The sequence below is a fragment of the Triturus cristatus genome, chromosome 1_1, assembly GCF_964204655.1.
Source record: "Triturus cristatus chromosome 1_1, aTriCri1.1, whole genome shotgun sequence".
Lineage (NCBI taxonomy): Eukaryota > Metazoa > Chordata > Amphibia > Caudata > Salamandridae > Triturus > Triturus cristatus.
In genome coordinates this window covers 1,107,776,657-1,107,794,825 of record NC_140579.1, presented here as the reverse complement: position 1 = coordinate 1,107,794,825, position 18,169 = coordinate 1,107,776,657, and positions in this window count along the sequence as shown.

Sequence of the window (18,169 nt, the reverse complement as noted above, 5' to 3'; positions counted from 1 at the left end):
GCGTGTTCGGGATCGTGAACTGTACAAAAAGGCTTTATCGCGTGCGCGGACACGCAGTTTGCGAGCGCGAAAATGACGAAAACTGTAAGTCCGCGTTGTCGCGCTGTGCAGAGTTACCAAAAGTACGCGAGCTGAATCTCTAGGATTACATACTGCCTAAAAAGCTCTATTTATTTAACACACACCCAAAAAATGCTATTCCACCCCAAAAAACACCTTTTGCAATAGAATCCAAAGCCATCCATGGTGTAAAAGAAAATCAACAGACAACACAAACTGTAAATTTAAATAACGCACCAAAGATTTGAGGCTGACTACCTCTGGGCCTACTGGCGGACTAGGCCACAAGCTTGGAACAGAATGGCAAAAGCAAGCACACTGCTTGGATGGCTCCACAAAATGGCCGCCACACACCCACAACAACAAGAAATGGAAGACAGTCAATGTACGCCTATGGCAAAAGCACAATGCCTGCCTTCCTAAAATGGCTGCCACACACATGCACAGGCCACCCACCACAAATAACCAAAAAGTGATTACAAAGGACAGGAACAGGAAGTTTTAGTGTCTGTGGAACTTACTTCCTCTCATAAAAATATTTTGAAAAAAATAAAAGCCTCTCCGTGCTCCAAACCTACAGCTCAATGACAAACTGAGGAGTTTTTTTAGCAGAAATGCACAAAAAAGCGTTTTCGAGAAGGATCTATGTTGCTCGCGAGATATTGTTTGCCAGATTGCAAAAGCTGCGTGTTCGGGATCGCAAACTGTACAAAAAGGCTTTATCGCGTGCGTGAACACGCATATTGCGAGCTCGAAAATGACAAAAACTGTAAGTCCGCGTTGTCGCGCTGTGCAGAGTTACCAAAAGTACGCGAGCTGAATCCCTAGGCTTACATACTGCCTAAAAAGCCCTATTTATTTAACACACACCCAAAAAATGCTATTCCACCCCAAAAAACACCTTTTGCAATAAAATCCCAATCCATCCATGGTGTAAAAGAAAATCAACAGACAACACAAACTGTAAATTTAAATAACGCACCAAAGATTTGAGGCTGACTACCTCTGGGCCTACTGGCGGACTAGGCCACAAGCTTGGAACAGAATGGCAAAAGCAAGCACACTGCTTGGATGGCTCCACAAAATGGCCGCCACACACCCACAAAAACAAGAAATGGAAGACAGTCAATGTACGCCTATGGCAAAAGCACAATGCCTGCCTTCCTAAAATGGCCGCCACACACATGCACAGGCCACCCACTACAAATAACCAAAAAGTGATTACAAAGGACAGGAACAGGAAGTTTTAGTGTCAGTGGAACTTACTTCCTCTCATAAAAATAATTTGAAAAAAATAAAAGCTTCTCCGTGCTCCAAACCTACAGCTCAATGACAACCTGAGGAGTTTTTTTAGCAGAAATGCACAAAAAAGCGTTTTCGAGAAGGATCTATGTTGCTCGCGAGATATTGTTTGCCAGATTGCAAAAGCTGCGTGTTCGGGATCGTGAACTGTACAAAAAGGCTTTATCGCGTGCGCGAACACGCATATTGCGAGCGCGAAAATGACGAAAACTGTAAGTCCACGTTGTCGCGCTGTGCAGAGTTACCAAAAGTACGCGAGCTGAATCCCTAGGCTTACATACTGCCTAAAAAGCCCTATTTATTTAACACACACCCAAAAAATGCTATTCCACCCCAAAAAACACCTTTTGCAATAAAATCCAAAGCCATCCATGGTGTAAAAGAAAATCAACAGACAACACAAACTGTAAATTTAAATAACGCACCAAAGATTTGAGGCTGACTACCTCTGGGCCTACTGGCGGACTAGGCCACAAGCTTGGAACAGAATGGCAAAAGCAAGCACACTGCTTGGATGGCTCCACAAAATGGCCGCCACACACCCACAACAACAAGAAGTGGAAGACAGTCAATGTACGCCTATGGCAAAAGCACAATGCCTGCCTTCCTAAAATGGCCGCCACACACATGCACAGGCCACCCACCACAAATAACCAAAAAGTGATTACAAAGGACAGGAACAGGAAGTTTTAGTGTCTGAGGAACTTACTTCCTCTCATAAAAATATTTTGAAAAAAATAAAAGCTTCTCCGTGCTCCAAACTTACAGCTCAATGACAACCTGAGGAGTTTTTTTAGCAGAAATGCACAAAAAAGCGTTTTCGAGAAGGATCTATGTTGCTCGCGAGATATTGTTTGCCAGATTGCAAAAGCTGCGTGTTCGGGATCACGATCTGTACGAAAAGGCTTTATCGCGTGCGCGAACACGCATATTGCGAGCGAGAAAATGACGAAAACTGTAAGTCCGTGTTGTCGCGCTGTGCAGAGTTACCAAAAGTACGCGAGCTGAATCCCTAGGCTTACATACTGCCTAAAAAGCCCTATTTATTTAACACACACCCAAAAAATGCTATTCCACACCAAAAAACACCTTTTGCAAAAATATCCAAAGCCATCCATGGTGTAAAAGAAAATCAACAGACAACACAAACTGTAAATTTAAATAACGCACCAAAGATTTGAGGCTGACTACCTCTGGGCCTACTGGCGGAATAGGCCACAAGCTTGGCACAGAATGGCAAAAGCAAGCACACTGCTTGGATGGCTCCACAAAATGGCCGCCACACACCCACAACAACAAGAAATGAAAGACAGTCAAGGTACGCCTATGGCAAAAGCACAATGCCTGCCTTCCTAAAATGGCCGCCACACACATGCACAGGCCACCCACCACAAATAACCAAAAAGTGATTACAAAGGACAGGAACAGGAAGTTTTAGTGTCTGTGGAACTTACTTCCTCTCATAAAAATATTTTGAAAAAAATAAAAGCTTCTCCGTGCTCCAAACCTACAGCTCAATGACAACCTGAGGAGTTTTTTTAGCAGAAATGCACAAAAAAGTGTTTTCGAGAAGGATCTATGTTTCTCGCGAGATATTGTTTGCCAGATTGCAAAAGCTGCGTGTTCGGGATCGTGAACTGTACAAAAAGGCTTTATCGCGTGCGCGGACACGCATATTGCGAGCGCGAAAATGACGAAAAATGTAAGTCCGCGTTGTCGCGCTGTGCAGAGTTACCAAAAGTACGCGAGCTGAATCCCTAGGATTACATACTGCCTAAAAAGCTCTATTTCTTTAACACACACCCAAAAAATGCTATTCCACCCCAAAAAACACCTTTTGCAATAGAATCCAAAGCCATCCATGGTGTAAAAGAAAATCAACAGACAACACAAACTGTAAATTTAAATAACGCACCAAAGATTTGAGGCTGACTACCTCTGGGCCTACTGGCGGACTAGGCCACAAGCTTGGAACAGAAGGGCAAAAGCAAGCACACTGCTTGAATGGCTCCACAAAATGGCCGCCACACACCCACAACAACAAGAAGTGGAAGACAGTCAATGTAGGCCTATGGCAAAAGCACAATGCCTGCCTTCCTAAAATGGCCGCCACACACATGCACAGGCCACCCACCACAAATAACCAAAAAGTGATTACAAAGGACAGGAACAGGAAGTTTTAGTGTCTGTGGAACTTACTTCCTCTCATAAAAATATTTTGAAAAAAATAAAAGCTTCTCCGTGCTCCAAACCTACAGCTCAATGACAACCTGAGGAGTTTTTTTAGCAGAAATGCACAAAAAAGCGTTTTCGAGAAGGATCTATGTTGCTCGAGAGATATTGTTTGCCAGATTGCAAAAGCTGCGTGTTCGGGATCGCGATCTGTACGAAAAGGCTTTATCGCGTGCGCGAACACGCATATTGCGAGCGCGAAAATGACGAAAACTGTAAGTCCGTGTTGTCGCGCTGTGCAGAGTTACCAAAAGTACGCGAGCTGAATCCCTAGGCTTACATACTGCCTAAAAAGCCCTATTTATTTAACACACACCCAAAAAATGCTATTCCACACCAAAAAACACCTTTTGCAATAATATCCAAAGCCATCCATGGTGTAAAAGAAAATCAACAGACAAAACAAACTGTAAATTTAAATAACGCACCAAAGATTTGAGGCTGACTACCTCTGGGCCTACTGGCGGACTAGGCCACAAGCTTGGAACAGAATGGCAAAAGCAAGCACACTGCTTGGATGGCTCCACAAAATGGCCGCCACACACCCACAAAAACAAGAAATGGAAGACAGTCAATGTACGCCTATGGCAAAAGCACAATGCCTGCCTTCCTAAAATGGCCGCCACACACATGCACAGGCCACCCACTACAAATAACCAAAAAGTGATTACAAAGGACAGGAACAGGAAGTTTTAGTGTCTGTGGAACTTACTTCCTCTCATAAAAATATTTTGAAAAAAATAAAAGCTTCTCCGTGCTCCAAACCTACAGCTCAATGACAACCTGAGGAGTTTTTTTAGCAGAAATGCACAAAAAAGTGTTTTCGAGAAGGATCTATGTTTCTCGCGAGATATTGTTTGCCAGATTGCAAAAGCTGCGTGTTCGGGATCGTGAACTGTACAAAAAGGCTTTATCGCGTGCGCGGACACGCATATTGCGAGCGCGAAAATGACGAAAAATGTAAGTCCGCGTTGTCGCGCTGTGCAGAGTTACCAAAAGTACGCAAGCTGAATCCCTAGGATTACATACTGCCTAAAAAGCTCTATTTATTTAACACACACCCAAAAAATGCTATTCCACCCCAAAAAACACCTTTTGCAATAGAATCCAAAGCCATCCATGGTGTAAAAGAAAATCAACAGACAACACAAACTGTAAATTTAAATAACGCACCAAAGATTTGAGGCTGACTACCTCTGGGCCTACTGGCGGACTAGGCCACAAGCTTGGAACAGAATGGCAAAAGCAAGCACACTGCTTGAATGGCTCCACAAAATGGCCGCCACACACCCACAACAACAAGAAATGGAAGACAGTCAATGTACGCCTATGGCAAAAGCACAATGCCTGCCTTCCTAAAATGGCCGCCACACACATGCACAGGCCACCCACCACAAATAACCAAAAAGTGATTACAAAGGACAGGAACAGGAAGTTATAGTGTCTGTGGAACTTACTTCCTCTCATAAAAATATTTTGAAAAAAATAAAAGCTTCTCCGTGCTCCAAACCTACAGCTCAATGACAACCTGAGGAGTTTTTTTAGCAGAAATGCACAAAAAAGCGTTTTCGAGAAGGATCTATGTTGCTCGCGAGATATTGTTTGCCAGATTGCAAAAGCTGCGTGTTCGGGATCGTGAACTGTACGAAAAGGCTTTATCGCGTGCGCGAACACGCATATTGCGAGCGCGAAAATGACGAAAACTGTAAGTCCGTGTTGTCGCGCTGTGCAGAGTTACCAAAAGTACGCGAGCTGAATCCCTAGGCTTACATACTGCCTAAAAAGCCCTATTTATTTAACACACACCCAAAAAATGCTATTCCACACCAAAAAACACCTTTTGCAATAATATCCAAAGCCATCCATGGTGTAAAAGAAAATCAACAGACAAAACAAACTGTAAATTTAAATAACACACCAAAGATTTGAGGCTGACTACCTCTGGGCCTACTGGCGGACTAGGCCACAAGCTTGGAACAGAATGACAAAAGCAAGCACACTGCTTGGATGGCTCCACAAAATGGCCGCCACACACCCACAAAAACAAGAAATGGAAGACAGTCAATGTACGCCTATGGCAAAAGCACAATGCCTGCCTTCCTAAAATGGCCGCCACACACATGCACAGGCCACCCACTACAAATAACCAAAAAGTGATTACAAAGGACAGGAACAGGAAGTTTTAGTGTCTGTGGAACTTACTTCCTCTCATAAAAATATTTTGAAAAAAATAAAAGCTTCTCCGTGCTCCAAACCTACAGCTCAATGACAACCTGAGGAGTTTTTTTAGCAGAAATGCACAAAAAAGTGTTTTCGAGAAGGATCTATGTTTCTCGCGAGATATTGTTTGCCAGATTGCAAAAGCTGCGTGTTCGGGATCGTGAACTGTACAAAAAGGCTTTATCGCGTGCGCGGACACGCATATTGCGAGCGCGAAAATGACGAAAAATGTAAGTCCGCGTTGTCGCGCTGTGCAGAGTTACCAAAAGTACGCGAGCTGAATCCCTAGGATTACATACTGCCTAAAAAGCTCTATTTATTTAACACACACCCAAAAAATGCTATTCCACCCCAAAAAACACCTTTTGCAATAGAATCCAAAGCCATCCATGGTGTAAAAGAAAATCAACAGACAACACAAACTGTAAATTTAAATAACGCACCAAAGATTTGAGGCTGACTACCTCTGGGCCTACTGGCGGACTAGGCCACAAGCTTGGAACAGAATGGCAAAAGCAAGCACACTGCTTGAATGGCTCCACAAAATGGCCGCCACACACCCACAACAACAAGAAATGGAAGACAGTCAATATACGCCTATGGCAAAAGCACAATGCCTGCCTTCCTAAAATGGCCGCCACACACATGCACAGGCCACCCACCACAAATAACCAAAAAGTGATTACAAAGGACAGGAACAGGAAGTTTTAGTGTCTGTGGAACTTACTTCCTCTCATAAAAATATTTTGAAAAAAATAAAAGCTTCTCCGTGCTCCAAACCGACAGCTCAATGACAACCTGAGGAGTTTTTTTAGCAGAAATGCACAAAAAAGCGTTTTCGAGAAGGATCTATGTTGCTCGCGAGATATTGTTTGCCAGATTGCAAAAGCTGAGTGTTCGGGATCGTGAACTGTACAAAAAGGCTTTATCGCGTGCGCGAACACGCATATTGCGAGCGCGAAAATGACGAAAACTGTAAGTCCGCGTTGTCGCGCTGTGCAGAGTTACCAAAAGTACGCGAGCTGAATCCCTAGGCTTACATACTGCCTAAAAAGCCCTATTTATTTAACACACACCCAAAAAATGCTATTCCACCCCAAAAAACACCTTTTGCAATAAAATCCAAAGCCATCCATGGTGTAAAAGAAAATCAACAGACAACACAAACTGTAAATTTAAATAACGCACCAAAGATTTGAGGCTGACTACCTCTGGGCCTACTGGCGGACTAGGCCACAAGCTTGGAACAGAATGGCAAAAGCAAGCACACTGCTTGGATGGCTCCACAAAATGGCCGCCACACACCCACAACAACAAGAAGTGGAAGACAGTCAATGTACGCCTATGGCAAAAGCACAATGCCTGCCTTCCTAAAATGGCCGCCACACACATGCACAGGCCACCCACCACAAATAACCAAAAAGTGATTACAAAGGACAGGAACAGGAAGTTTTAGTGTCTGAGGAACTTACTTCCTCTCATAAAAATATTTTGAAAAAAATAAAAGCTTCTCCGTGCTCCAAACCTACAGCTCAATGACAACCTGAGGAGTTTTTTTAGCAGAAATGCACAAAAAAGCGTTTTCGAGAAGGATCTATGTTGCTCGCGAGATATTGTTTGCCAGATTGCAAAAGCTGCGTGTTCGGGATCGCGATCTGTACGAAAAGGCTTTATCGCGTGCGCGAACACGCATATTGCGAGCGCGAAAATGACGAAAACTGTAAGTCCGTGTTGTCGAGCTGTGCAGAGTTACCAAAAGTACGCGAGCTGAATCCCTAGGCTTACATACTGCCTAAAAAGCCCTATTTATTTAACACACACCCAAAAAATGATATTCCACACCAAAAAACTCCTTTTGCAAAAATATCCAAAGCCATCCATGGTGTAAAAGAAAATCAACAGACAACACAAACTGTAAATTTAAATAACGCACCAAAGATTTGAGGCTGACTACCTCTGGGCCTACTGGCGGACTAGGCCACAAGCTTGGAACAGAATGGCAAAAGCAAGCACACTGCTTGGATGGCTCCACAAAATGGCCGCCACACACCCACAACAACAAGAAGTGGAAGACAGTCAATGTACGCCTATGGCAAAAGCACAATGCCTGCCTTCCTAAAATGGCCGCCACACACATGCACAGGCCACCCACCACAAATAACCAAAAAGTGATTACAAAGGACAGGAACAGGAAGTTTTAGTGTCTGTGGAACTTACTTCCTCTCATAAAAATATTTAGAAAAAAATAAAAGCTTCTCCGTGCTCCAAACCTACAGCTCAATGACAACCTGAGGAGTTTTTTTAGCAGAAATGTACAAAAAAGCGTTTTCGAGAAGGATCTATGTTGCTCGCGAGATATTGTTTGCCAGATTGCAAAAGCTGCCTGTTCGGGATCGCGATCTGTATGAAAAGGCTTTATCTCGTGCGCGAATACGCATATTGCGAGCGCGAAAATGACGAAAACTGTAAGTCCGTGTTGTCGCGCTGTGCAGAGTTACCAAAAGTACGCGAGCTGAATCCCTAGGCTTACATACTGCCTAAAAAGCCCTATTTATTTAACACACACCCAAAAAACGCTATTCCACACCAAAAAACACCTTTTGCAAAAATATCCAAAGCCATCCATGGTGTAAAAGAAAATCAACAGACAACACAAACTGTAAATTTAAATAACGCACCAAAGATTTGAGGCTGACTACCTCTGGGCCTACTGGCGGACTAGGCCACAAGCTTGGAACAGAATGGCAAAAGCAAGCACACTGCTTGGATTGCTCCACAAAATGGCCGCCACACACCCACAACAACAAGAAGTGGAAGACAGTCAATGTACACCTATGGCAAAAGCACAATGCCTGCCTTCCTAAAATGGCCGCCACACACATGCACAGGCCACCCACCACAAATAACCAAAAAGTGATTACAAAGGACAGGAACAGGAAGTTTTAGTGTCTGTGGAACTTACTTCCTCTCATAAAAATATTTTGAAAAAAATAAAAGTTGCTCCGTGCTCCAAACATACAGCTCAATGACAACCTGAGGAGTTTTTTTAGCAGAAATGCACAAAAAAGCGTTTTCGAGAAGGATCTATGTTGCTCGCGAGATATTGTTTGCCAGATTGCAAAAGCTGCGTGTTCGGGATCGCGAACTGTACAAAAAGGCTTTATCGCGTGCGCGAACACGCATATTGCTAGCGCGAAAATGACGAAAACTGTAAGTCCGCGTTGTCGCGCTGTGCAGAGTTACCAAAAGTACGCGAGCTGAATCCCTAGGCTTACATACTGCCTAAAAAGCCCTATTTATTTAACACACACCCAAAAAATGCTATTCCAGCCCAAAAAACACCTTTTGCAATAAAATCCAAAGCCATCCATGGTGTAAAAGAAAATCAACAGACAACACAAACTGTAAATTTAAATAACGCACCAAAGATTTGAGGCTGACTACCTCTGGGCCTACTGGCGGACTAGGCCACAAGCTTGGAACAGAATGGCAAAAGCAAGCACACTGCTTGGATGGCTCCACAAAATGGCCGCCACACACCCACAACAACAAGAAATGAAAGACAGTCAATGTACGCCTATGGCAATAGCACAATGCCTGCCTTCCTAAAATGGCCGCCACACACATGCGCAGGCCACCCACCACAAATAACCAAAAAGTGATTACAAAGGACAGGAACAGGAAGTTTTAGTGTCTGTGGAACTTACTTCCTCTCATAAAAATATTTTGAAAAAAATAAAAGCTTCTCCGTGCTCCAAACCTACAGCTCAATGACAACCTGAGGAGTTTTTTTAGCAGAAATGCACAAAAAAGCGTTTTCGAGAAGGATCTATGTTGCTCGCGAGATATTGTTTGCAAGATTGCAAAAGCTGCGTGTTCGGGATCGCGATCTGTACGAAAAGGCTTTATCGCGTGCGCGAACACGCATATTGCGAGCGCGAAAATGACGAAAACTGTAAGTCCGTGTTGTCGCGCTGTGCAGAGTTATCAAAAGTACGCGAGCTGAATCCCTAGGCTTACATACTGCCTAAAAAGCCCTATTTATTTAACACACACCCAAAAAATGCTATTCCACACCAAAAAACACCTTTTGCAATAATATCCAAAGCCATCCATGGTGTAAAACAAAATCAACAGACAAAACAAACTGTAAATTTAAATAACGCACCAAAGATTTGAGGCTGACTACCTCTGGGCCTACTGGCGGACTAGGCCACAAGCTTGGAACAGAATGGCAAAAGCAAGCACACTGCTTGGATGGCAACACAAAATGGCCGCCACACACCCACAAAAACAAGCAATGGAAGACAGTCAATGTACGCCTATGGCAAAAGCACAATGCCTGCCTTCCTAAAATGGCCGCCACACACATGCACAGGCCACCCACTACAAATAACCAAAAAGTGATTACAAAGGACAGGAACAGGAAGTTTTAGTGTCTGTGGAACTTACTTCCACTCATAAAAATATTTTGAAAAAAATAAAAGCTTCTCCGTGCTCCAAACCTACAGCTCAATGACAACCTGAGGAGTTTTTTTAGCAGAAATGCACAAAAAAGTGTTTTCGAGAAGGATCTATGTTTCTCGCGAGATATTGTTTGCCAGATTGCAAAAGCTGCGTGTTCGGGATCGTGAACTGTACAAAAAGGCTTTATCGCGTGCGCGGACACGCATATTGCGAGCGCGAAAATGACGAAAAATGTAAGTCCGCGTTGTCGCGCTGTGCAGAGTTACCAAAAGTACGCGAGCTGAATCCCTAGGATTACATACTGCCTAAAAAGCTCTATTTATTTAACACACACCCAAAAAATGCTATTCCACCCCAAAAAACACCTTTTGCAATAGAATCCAAAGCCATCCATGGTGTAAAAGAAAATCAACAGACAACACAAACTGTAAATTTAAATAACGCACCAAAGATTTGAGGCTGACTACCTCTGGGCCTACTGGCGGACTAGGCCACAAGCTTGGAACAGAATGGCAAAAGCAAGCACACTGCTTGAATGGCTCCACAAAATGGCCGCCACACACCCACAACAACAAGAAATGGAAGACAGTCAATGTACGCCTATGGCAAAAGCACAATGCCTGCCTTCCTAAAATGGCCGCCACACACATGCACAGGCCACCCACCACAAATAACCAAAAAGTGATTACAAAGGACAGGAACAGGAAGTTTTAGTGTCTGTGGAACTTACTTCCTCTCATAAAAATATTTTGAAAAAAATAAAAGCTTCTCCGTGCTCCAAACCTACAGCTCAATGACAACCTGAGGAGTTTTTTTAGCAGAAATGCACAAAAAAGCGTTTTCGAGAAGGATCTATGTTGCTCGCGAGATATTGTTTGCCAGATTGCAAAAGCTGCGTGTTCGGGATCGTGAACTGTACAAAAAGGCTTTATCGCGTGCGCGAACACGCATATTGCGAGCGCGAAAATGACGAAAACTGTAAGTCCGCGTTGTCGCGCTGTGTAGAGTTACCAAAAGTACGCGAGCTGAATCCCTAGGCTTACATACTGCCTAAAAAGCCCTATTTATTTAACACACACCCAAAAAATGCTATTCCACCCCAAAAAACACCTTTTGCAATAAAATCCAAAGCCATCCATGGTGTAAAAGAAAATCAACAGACAACACAAACTGTAAATTTAAATAACGCACCAAAGATTTGAGGCTGACTACCTCTGGGCCTACTGGCGGACTAGGCCACAAGCTTGGAACAGAATGGCAAAAGCAAGCACACTGCTTGGATGGCTCCACAAAATGGCCGCCACACACCCACAACAACAAGAAGTGGAAGACAGTCAATGTACGCCTATGGCAAAAGCACAATGCCTGCCTTCCTAAAATGGCCGCCACACACATGCACAGGCCACCCACCACAAATAACCAAAAAGTGATTACAAAGGACAGGAACAGGAAGTTTTAGTGTCTGAGGAACTTACTTCCTCTCATAAAAATATTTTGAAAAAAATAAAAGCTTCTCCGTGCTCCAAACCTACAGCTCAATGACAACCTGAGGAGTTTTTTTAGCAGAAATGCACAAAAAAGCGTTTTCGAGAAGGATCTATGTTGCTCGCGAGATATTGTTTGCCAGATTGCAAAAGCTGCGTGTTCGGGATCGCGATCTGTACGAAAAGGCTTTATCGCGTGCGCGAACACGCATATTGCGAGCGCGAAAATGACGAAAACTGTAAGTCCGTGTTGTCGCGCTGTGCAGAGTTACCAAAAGTACGCGAGCTGAATCCCTAGGCTTACATACTGCCTAAAAAGCCCTATTTATTTAACACACACCCAAAAAATGCTATTCCACACCAAAAAACACCTTTTGCAAAAATATCCAAAGCCATCCATGGTGTAAAAGAAAATCAACAGAAAACACAAACTGTAAATTTAAATAACGCACCAAAGATTTGAGGCTGACTACCTCTGGGCCTACTGGCGGACTAGGCCACAAGCTTGGAACAGAATGGCAAAAGCAAGCACACTGCTTGGATGGCTCCACAAAATGGCCGCCACACACCCACAACAACAAGAAGTGGAAGACAGTCAATGTACGCCTATGGCAAAAGCACAATGCCTGCCTTCCTAAAATGGCCGCCACACACATGCACAGGCCACCCACCACAAATAACCAAAAAGTGATTACAAAGGACAGGAACAGGAAGTTTTAGTGTCTGTGGAACTTACTTCCACTCATAAAAATATTTTGAAAAAAATAAAAGCTTCTCCGTGCTCCAAACCTACAGCTCAATGACAACCTGAGGAGTTTTTTTAGCAGAAATGCACAAAAAAGTGTTTTCGAGAAGGATCTATGTTTCTCGCGAGATATTGTTTGCCAGATTGCAAAAGCTGCGTGTTCGGGATCGTGAACTGTACAAAAAGGCTTTATCGCGTGCGCGGACACGCATATTGCGAGCGCGAAAATGACGAAAAATGTAAGTCCGCGTTGTCGCGCTGTGCAGAGTTACCAAAAGTACGCGAGCTGAATCCCTAGGCTTACATACTGCCTAAAAAGCTCTATTTATTTAACACACACCCAAAAAATGCTATTCCAGCCCAAAAAACACCTTTTGCAATAGAATCCAAAGCCATCCATGGTGTAAAAGAAAATCAACAGACAACACAAACTGTAAATTTAAATAACGCACCAAAGATTTGAGGCTGACTACCTCTGGGCCTACTGGCGGACTAGGCCACAAGCTTGGAACAGAATGGCAAAAGCAAGCACACTGCTTGAATGGCTCCACAAAATGGCCGCCACACACCCACAACAACAAAAAATGGAAGACAGTCAATGTACGCCTATGGCAAAAGCACAATGCCTGCCTTCCTAAAATGGCCGCCACACACATGCACAGGCCACCCACCAGAAATAACCAAAAAGTGATTACAAAGGACAGGAACAGGAAGTTTTAGTGTCTGTGGAACTTACTTCCTCTCATAAAAATATTTTGAAAAAAATAAAAGCTTCTCCGTGCTCCAAACCTACAGCTCAATGACAACCTGGGGAGTTTTTTTAGCAGAAATGCACAAAAAAGCGTTTTTGAGAAGGATCTATGTTGCTCGCGAGATATTGTTTGCCAGATTGCAAAAGCTGCGTGTTCGGGATCGTGAACTGTACAAAAAGGCTTTATCGCGTGCGCGAACACGCATATTGCGAGCGCGAAAATGATGAAAACTGTAAGTCCGCGTTGTCGCGCTGTGCAGAGTTACCAAAAGTACGCGAGCTGAATCCCTAGGCTTACATACTGCCTAAAAAGCCCTATTTATTTAACACACACCCAAAAAATGCTATTCCATCCCAAAAAACACCTTTTGCAATAAAATCCAAAGCCATCCATGGTGTAAAAGAAAATCAACAGACAACACAAACTGTAAATTTAAATGACGCACCAAAGATTTGAGGCTGACTACCTCTGGGCCTACTGGCGGACTAGGCCACAAGCTTGGAACAGAATGGCAAAAGCAAGCACACTGCTTGGATGGCTCCACAAAATGGCCGCCACACACCCACAACAACAAGAAGTGGAAGACAGTCAATGTACGCCTATGGCAAAAGCACAATGCCTGCCTTCCTAAAATGGCCGCCACACACATGCACAGGCCACCCACCACAAATAACCAAAAAGTGATTACAAAGGACAGGAACAGGAAGTTTTAGTGTCTGAGGAACTTACTTCCTCTCATAAAAATATTTTGAAAAAAATAAAAGCTTCTCCATGCTCCAAACCTACAGCTCAATGACAACCTGAGGAGTTTTTTTAGCAGAAATGCACAAAAAAGCGTTTTCGAGAAGGATCTATGTTGCTCGCGAGATATTGTTTGCCAGATTGCAAAAGCTGCGTGTTCGGGATCGCGATCTGTACGAAAAGGCTTTATCGCGTGCGCGAACACGCATATTGCGAGCGCGAAAATGACGAAAACTGTAAGTCCGTGTTGTCGCGCTGTGCAGAGTTACCAAAAGTACGCGAGCTGAATCCCTAGGCTTACCTACTGCCTAAAAAGCCCTATTTATTTAACACACACCCAAAAAATGCTATTCCACACCAAAAAACACCTTTTGCAAAAATATCCAAAGCCATCCATGGTGTAAAAGAAAATCAACAGACAACACAAACTGTAAATTTAAATAACGCACCAAAGATTTGAGGCTGACTACCTCTGGGTCTACTGGCGGACTAGGCCACAAGCTTGGAACAGAATGGCAAAAGCAAGCACACTGCTTGGATGGCTCCACAAAATGGCCGCCACACACCCACAACAACAAGAAGTGGAAGACAGTCAATGTACGCCTATGGCAAAAGCACAATGCCTGCCTTCCTAAAATGGCCGCCACACACATGCACAGGCCACCCACCACAAATAACCAAAAAGTGATTACAAAGGACAGGAACAGGAAGTTTTAGTGTCTGAGAAACTTAATTCCTCTCATAAAAATATTTTGAAAAAAATAAAAGCTTCTCCGTGCTCCAAACCTACAGCTCAATGACAACCTGAGGAGTTTTTTTAGCAGAAATGCACAAAAAAGCGTTTTCGAGAAGGATCTATGTTGCTCGCGAGATATTGTTTGCCAGATTGCAAAAGCTGCGTGTTCGGGATCGCGATCTGTACGAAAAGGCTTTATCGCGTGCGCGAACACGCATATTGCGAGCGCGAAAATGACGAAAACTGTAAGTCCGTGTTGTCGCGCTGTGCAGAGTTACCAAAAGTACGCGAGCTGAATCCCTAGGCTTACATACTGCCTAAAAAGCCCTATTTATTTAACACACACCCAAAAAATGCTATTCCACACCAAAAAACACCTTTTGCAAAAATATCCAAAGCCATCCATGGTGTAAAAGAAAATCAACAGAAAACACAAACTGTAAATTTAAATAACGCACCAAAGATTTGAGGCTGACTACCTCTGGGCCTACTGGCGGACTAGGCCACAAGCTTGGAACAGAATGGCAAAAGCAAGCACACTGCTTGGATGGCTCCACAAAATGGCCGCCACACACCCACAACAACAAGAAGTGGAAGACAGTCAATGTACGCCTATGGCAAAAGCACAATGCCTGCCTTCCTAAAATGGCCGCCACACACATGCACAGGCCACCCACCACAAATAACCAAAAAGTGATTACAAAGGACAGGAACAGGAAGTTTTAGTGTCTGTGGAACTTACTTCCACTCATAAAAATATTTTGAAAAAAATAAAAGCTTCTCCGTGCTCCAAACCTACAGCTCAATGACAACCTGAGGAGTTTTTTTAGCAGAAATGCACAAAAAAGTGTTTTCGAGAAGGATCTATGTTTCTCGCGAGATATTGTTTGCCAGATTGCAAAAGCTGCGTGTTCGGGATCGTGAACTGTACAAAAAGGCTTTATCGCGTGCGCGGACACGCATATTGCGAGCGCGAAAATGACGAAAAATGTAAGTCCGCGTTGTCGCGCTGTGCAGAGTTACCAAAAGTACGCGAGCTGAATCCCTAGGCTTACATACTGCCTAAAAAGCTCTATTTATTTAACACACACCCAAAAAATGCTATTCCAGCCCAAAAAACACCTTTTGCAATAGAATCCAAAGCCATCCATGGTGTAAAAGAAAATCAACAGACAACACAAACTGTAAATTTAAATAACGCACCAAAGATTTGAGGCTGACTACCTCTGGGCCTACTGGCGGACTAGGCCACAAGCTTGGAACAGAATGGCAAAAGCAAGCACACTGCTTGAATGGCTCCACAAAATGGCCGCCACACACCCACAACAACAAAAAATGGAAGACAGTCAATGTACGCCTATGGCAAAAGCACAATGCCTGCCTTCCTAAAATGGCCGCCACACACATGCACAGGCCACCCACCAGAAATAACCAAAAAGTGATTACAAAGGACAGGAACAGGAAGTTTTAGTGTCTGTGGAACTTACTTCCTCTCATAAAAATATTTTGAAAAAAATAAAAGCTTCTCCGTGCTCCAAACCTACAGCTCAATGACAACCTGGGGAGTTTTTTTAGCAGAAATGCACAAAAAAGCGTTTTTGAGAAGGATCTATGTTGCTCGCGAGATATTGTTTGCCAGATTGCAAAAGCTGCGTGTTCGGGATCGTGAACTGTACAAAAAGGCTTTATCGCGTGCGCGAACACGCATATTGCGAGCGCGAAAATGATGAAAACTGTAAGTCCGCGTTGTCGCGCTGTGCAGAGTTACCAAAAGTACGCGAGCTGAATCCCTAGGCTTACATACTGCCTAAAAAGCCCTATTTATTTAACACACACCCAAAAAATGCTATTCCACCCCAAAAAACACCTTTTGCAATAAAATCCAAAGCCATCCATGGTGTAAAAGAAAATCAACAGACAACACAAACTGTAAATTTAAATGACGCACCAAAGATTTGAGGCTGACTACCTCTGGGCCTACTGGCGGACTAGGCCACAAGCTTGGAACAGAATGGCAAAAGCAAGCACACTGCTTGGATGGCTCCACAAAATGGCCGCCACACACCCACAACAACAAGAAGTGGAAGACAGTCAATGTACGCCTATGGCAAAAGCACAATGTCTGCCTTCCTAAAATGGCCGCCACACACATGCACAGGCCACCCACCACAAATAACCAAAAAGTGATTACAAAGGACAGGAACAGGAAGTTTTAGTGTCTGAGGAACTTACTTCCTCTCATAAAAATATTTTGAAAAAAATAAAAGCTTCTCCATGCTCCAAACCTACAGCTCAATGACAACCTGAGGAGTTTTTTTAGCAGAAATGCACAAAAAAGCGTTTTCGAGAAGGATCTATGTTGCTCGCGAGATATTGTTTGCCAGATTGCAAAAGCTGCGTGTTCGGGATCGCGATCTGTACGAAAAGGCTTTATCGCGTGCGCGAACACGCATATTGCGAGCGCGAAAATGACGAAAACTGTAAGTCCGTGTTGTCGCGCTGTGCAGAGTTACCAAAAGTACGCGAGCTGAATCCCTAGGCTTACCTACTGCCTAAAAAGCCCTATTTATTTAACACACACCCAAAAAATGCTATTCCACACCAAAAAACACCTTTTGCAAAAATATCCAAAGCCATCCATGGTGTAAAAGAAAATCAACAGACAACACAAACTGTAAATTTAAATAACGCACCAAAGATTTGAGGCTGACTACCTCTGGGTCTACTGGCGGACTAGGCCACAAGCTTGGAACAGAATGGCAAAAGCAAGCACACTGCTTGGATGGCTCCACAAAATGGCCGCCACACACCCACAACAACAAGAAGTGGAAGACAGTCAATGTACGCCTATGGCAAAAGCACAATGCCTGCCTTCCTAAAATGGCCGCCACACACATGCACAGGCCACCCACCACAAATAACCAAAAAGTGATTACAAAGGACAGGAACAGGAAGTTTTAGTGTCTGAGAAACTTAATTCCTCTCATAAAAATATTTTGAAAAAAATAAAAGCTTCTCCGTGCTCCAAACCTACAGCTCAATGACAACCTGAGGAGTTTTTTTAGCAGAAATGCACAAAAAAGCGTTTTCGAGAAGGATCTATGTTGCTCGCGAGATATTGTTTGCCAGATTGCAAAAGCTGCGTGTTCGGGATCGCGATCTGTACGAAAAGGCTTTATCGCGTGCGCGAACACGCATATTGCGAGCGCGAAAATGACGAAAACTGTAAGTCCGTGTTGTCGCGCTGTGCAGAGTTACCAAAAGTACGCAAGCTGAATCCCTAGGCTTACATACTGCCTAAAAAGCCCTATTTATTTAACACACACCCAAAAAATGCTATTCCACACCAAAAAACACCTTTTGCAAAAATATCCAAAGCCATCCATGGTGTAAAAGAAAATCAACAGACAACACAAACTGTAAATTTAAA